The sequence below is a fragment of the Papaver somniferum genome, chromosome 2 (assembly GCF_003573695.1).
Source record: "Papaver somniferum cultivar HN1 chromosome 2, ASM357369v1, whole genome shotgun sequence".
Taxonomy (NCBI): domain Eukaryota; kingdom Viridiplantae; phylum Streptophyta; class Magnoliopsida; order Ranunculales; family Papaveraceae; genus Papaver; species Papaver somniferum.
The window spans coordinates 140,435,053-140,440,490 of NC_039359.1; positions in this window are offsets into that span (position 1 = coordinate 140,435,053).

Consider the following 5,438-nt stretch of genomic DNA (forward strand, 5'->3'; position numbering starts at 1 on the left):
TCCATATTTTATGTATATATTGTGCGCCTCCATAAGTATTCATATGTGAGCATTTCCAACTAAACAAATTATGGATTCGTTTATGATTAATTTGGTTGTGTATTCCGATTAAATTAATCATGGGTTCTCGTGTGATTAGTTTAATTGAGAATTTTTGGATACAAAATCATTTTGTGGTTTTTGGTGTCCAAAGAAATCCTTCTTTTCTTGTAAAAGTAAGGTCGCTCTTGTTGTTCTTTTGGGAATGACATCAAATGGGGGAGAGTTCTTTTGAACTTGCGCTTAATTTCCATATCTTTGTGGGGAGTGCGGATATGGAATATTTTAGGGGTTATCTTGTATCTTTATAAACTCTTTGATGAGTGCATTTAGCTTCGGCTTTATGATTGCATCTAAACAAGTTGATATGTACTTTTCTTTGGTCTTGAAGCATCTTCGTGGAAATTTCATTAGGACCCCGTTTTCGTACCTTTGCCAATTTTATGGACGAAAGGGGGAGAATTAATATGTAGTTCACACTACAAATACATATGGTTTACGTGTTTTACGGATCATTATGTAAGGGGGAGTGGTTTTCATGTTGAGATGAAAGTATTGACTAAGGGAGAGTTATACATATCACTGTAGTATTGTTGTCGAAGTTGTGATATAAGAACTTTGATACTGTATAATAATACTATGACACTGTATAACAAGTCTCGGTTTAGGACAGTTTAGTGTAGTTGAGCTCCAGGCTCCATGGAGATCATCTTACGAAGACGAAGAACTACTCAAGGAACCAGTGGAACTTCATCCGACTAAAAGTTATGTGGAGACTTGAACTTATCTATCACTCACAAGTCTATCTACTCTATCTCCTACTCTTGAGACAAAGTCGTATATGTATGATAGTTTTCATACATACACAATTGCTATTTCGATCCGAGTTTACTCGCCTATCTTTTTTCTCGAAAAATGTATTGGTAAGCTTTCTCTTTAACCACTTTTTATTTTACCCGTGACGAAAGTCATGATGACTTTTCAATCTTGAAAAATAGCTTTGATGCCGATAGTTGTGAATAACGACTGTTATAACATGATAGAAGAATGTTTAAATGATTGAAATTTAGATTTGAGATTAGGCAACAACTACGGATATAAGCATATATAGTGTGTTCGCACATTGGTGTATAAATCCATGTGCCGAAAACCAAGTGTGTGCATATGTGTGCATACGGTATTGGTGAAGGAGACAGGTTGGGTACGTGTGTGCATATGTGTGCATACGGTATATGGTAAGTGTGTGCATATGTGTGCAAACTTTTAAACCAGTCACCTTAGGTACGCATACCCGTACACGTACCCACAGAAGTTTTCGAACCGAAAATTTCTGCTGAGTTTTTAAACTCAAATCCGGTACCTATGGTACACGTACCCGTACGCGTACCCAAGCTGGTTATATTTCTAAAATCGGAAGTTCATAAAATTAAACAGTAAATCAATAAGGAATGCAATCTTTGCAAACTGTGGCTATATTGTTCATGAATTGATTCAAATGAATCAAACCGATTTTGTTTCAATTGTGTCTATCCATAAAGACCTAAGCAATTGAACAACTCTTCAACTAGTTCTTATGAGTCATTTGAACTAGTTATGTGAAGAATATGAATACGGTTAATATGAAAGTGCTTATATGGATAACCATTGGTTAACTATTTGTGAACCAACTAAGTGTACACGTTTAGTTACAGTTACTCAAACCTAAATGAAATACATTTCATTTGTGTGTGACAAGCTAAGTTTCGATCTAACGTTTGAAAGATATTAGCTTGGTTAAATCAGGTTTTTCATCTAACGGTGAATATTGAATGCTTTGTTACCAAGGTAACTTGGATTACAAACCCTGATTTGAAAACTATATAAAGGAGACATCTAGCAACTGGAAAAACTAATCCCCACACCTCCTGTGTGATACTATTTGGTTTTGCTAGAGTCGATTCTCCTTTAATCTTAGGATTCTTCTAGAGACCTTGTAGGTTAACGATTGAAAGGCTTCATTGGGATTGTGAAGCTACACGAAACTACTTCTCTTGTAGTTGAGCGATCTGATCTTGCCATTTTCTATCGTACGAGTTCAATTGAATAATTAACTTGAGATTATATCTCCGATAGGGCAAGATAAAAAGAAATCACTAACATCTTTGTCTCATCGTTTGTGATTCCACAATATCTAGTTTCGCTACCATACGATTTAGATTATTATGAGGTGATTGATAATTCTAGGTTTTTCTTCGGGAATATAAGTCTGGGTTATCAATTGGTTCCTGTTCACCTTGATTTTATCAAAAGACGGAACAAAACTCTTAGGTTAATCTGTGGGAGACAGATTTATCTATCATCATAGACTTTTGATGTGTGATACAGATTTTTTTATTAAAGTCTTCGACTTTGGGTCGTAGCAACTCTTGGTTGTGGGTGAGATCAGCTAAGGGAATCAAGTGCTTAGTATCCTGCTGGGATCAGAGACGTAAGGAGTGCAATTGTACCTTGAATCAGTGTGATATTGATTAGGGTTCAACTACAGTCCAGACCGAAGTTAGTTTGTAGTAGGCTAGTGTCTATGGCGGCTTAATACAGTGTGGTGTTTAATCTGGACTAGTTCCCCGGGTTTTTCTGCATTTGCGGTTTCCTTGTTAACAAAATTTCTGGTGTTTGTGTTATTTCTATTCCGCATTATATTTTGTTATATAATTGAAATATCGCAGGTTGTGCGTTAAGATCAATCAATTAGAATATCCAACCTTTGGTTGTTGATTTAAATTGATTGACACTTGGATATTGGCCTTTGGTACCATCCAAGTTTATCTCTCTAGTATTTGATAAAGACTCGCAGATTTCCATTTGCTTGAGTATAGATCAAATCGAGAGATTGAGATATTAACTCTTTGATATACTTTTATCTAGATTGAGTATGACTGTCTAGTTGATTCTTTAGAAAGTATATTGGAGTTAGTCCATACAGATTGATAATAGAAATATTGGCTGAGGTTGTTAGACTCTCTCTTTTTCAGAATCAACACTCGACTAACATAAACTTAATTATTATTATAAAAATGATAGCATTACAACGGAGGCTATATGTAAACCCTAGTTTTAGAACTTACACAACTTTCTCTCCAAGGTAATATTTAAGTTAGAATAGATCTTAACCCTTTTACAATACTATCTTTACCCTTATATAGGCCTTCACATAATGGATGACAGCTAATATTATATAGTTTTTTGTTTTGAAGCGTGCATTTTATTAATAGAAGATTAGGTTACAATTTGACATGGGTATGTGGTACCCAAAAAGTCATAAAAGATAACTTGACTAATACAAACCGGGATTTCCTGGTCCCAAATTTTGGTTGAAAAGTTTCCCATTTGACTTCTGTCTGCCGCATGATTGACCAAGCCATCCGCTGCTTGATTTCGTTCTCTGTATTTGTGTTGGATAGTGGCCTGCGGAATCTGCCGTAATCTATATTTTAATTCTTCAATCATCCCTGAGATGTGCCAAGGGGGTTTAGTAGCGGATGTGACGAAGAGCATAAGGTTTGTTGAGTCCGTCTCGAAGAGAACTTTTGTCCATTGCCTTTCTGTTGATGGTCTTGATGCCAAAAGCATAGCCCGAGATTCTGCAGTTAAGGTTGTTGTAATTCCTAGAGGTTGATCTAAATCCATAATTGTCCGTGCTTTAGAATCTCTGCAAATGAAACCCGCACCTGCGAAACCCGGATGCCCCCTGGCCGCCCCATCTGTGTTAATCTTGATCCAGTTCAAGTTTGGTGTGGACCATCCTACCGAAATTGTTGAGATCCTTTTGGAATTTTGTGAGTGGTTGATTCCCGGTGAATCTCCTGGTAACACAGGAGGTAAGGATGCTAATACAACATGATATTCTTGTTGTTGTTTTTTCGCCCAAGCTAGGAATTCTTTTGATGTTGTTTGCTTTTGGAGGTAAATTAGTTCATTTCTAGCCAACCACAAGGTCCAAATAGAAAGCAGAAAGAAGAGATGACAGATACCGATGCTGATTGTTGTAGAATTTGGGAAATTGTTGTTTGAGGCGTTAAAGGACATGTGGGATTATAACTGAAGTTTGGTAAGGTTGATAGTTGAGTGAATAAGGTTTTACAAGCTGAAGTCGCAGTTGGGCAGTGAATTAGCAGGTGAGATGCTGATTCTTGCATTTGGGGAAAATGTCGGAGTCGGTTAGATGGATGTGATGTAGGAGAGAGAAGGTTAGTAGACCATAATTGATTGCTTTCCACAAGAAAATCTGAATTTTTGGTAGACACGGTAAAGTCCACAAGAGTTTTGTAGGTGGGAGGGGGTTTTGAATAGGTTGACCTTGGGTTAGAAATTTGTATCCCGAAAAAATAGTGTATTTTCCAGATTTTGACTGGGGCCAGATTATTTTGTCCTGGGGTCTATCACGGGGTAGGTGGATGTTTATTATTTTTTGAGCTGTAAGATTGGGTAGGGTGTTTAATTTTTCCTGGTTCCAGTTATGAGAGATCAGATCAATGATATCAGCTACTTTCTGGATAGGGTAACATTGAGCTGGGTCTAGGTTTGGGGAGTATGGAATCCAACTGGCTTCCATTGGTGCTGATAACCCATTTCCAATACGATGAAAAATCAATTGTTGCATGAGAGAGACGAGTGAATCTAACTGTCTCCATTGAGCACTGGAGGAAGACAGTATGGTATCGATGCCCTGTAGATATTTGGAAGGCTCAGAAACCTACAATAATAATACTGCAAGTGCACATTGTCTAACTAGGAGAACAATGACAAGTACAAGTCTTTCCCACGAGGAGTGTGAAATACTTCTAACTAATACCAAGAATCAACAAATCAATAAGGTGATGTTTAACGATTTTTCAGGAATTCGGGACAAAATGAAATAATAAATAATTGTTAAGAATAAACGGAATGAGAGCGGCTTATTAGGATTTTCGGTATCCGCCAAATAATTATGCAAACTCTACTAATCTTTAAAAATATATTCCATGCTTTTATTTTCAAATACTGTTTCTCCGCTATAGTTTTCTTCGCTTCATGGGTAGTGATTCTAAAGCATTACCTATCAATCCTTGCATACCACGTCTAGGGATTTAACCGAAGCACGAAATATCAATTCAAAAGCATAAATAATCAAGAAAATCACATAAACGATTAAACACCAAGCTTTGTGAAGAAAAACTATTAATCAATCAAATCCTTATTAAGCATATATAAATGTAGAGTTTTCACAATTAATTGGTTTCTACCTAAACCCTAACAAACAATCTAGCAAATCATGGAGAAAAGAAAATCAAAACAGAAAAACCCTCTTCTCTATAAACGGCCGTAGCTGCGCCCCCTCGTTTCTCAAATAGTCACCCCCTTCTTATACACCTTCCTTTTCT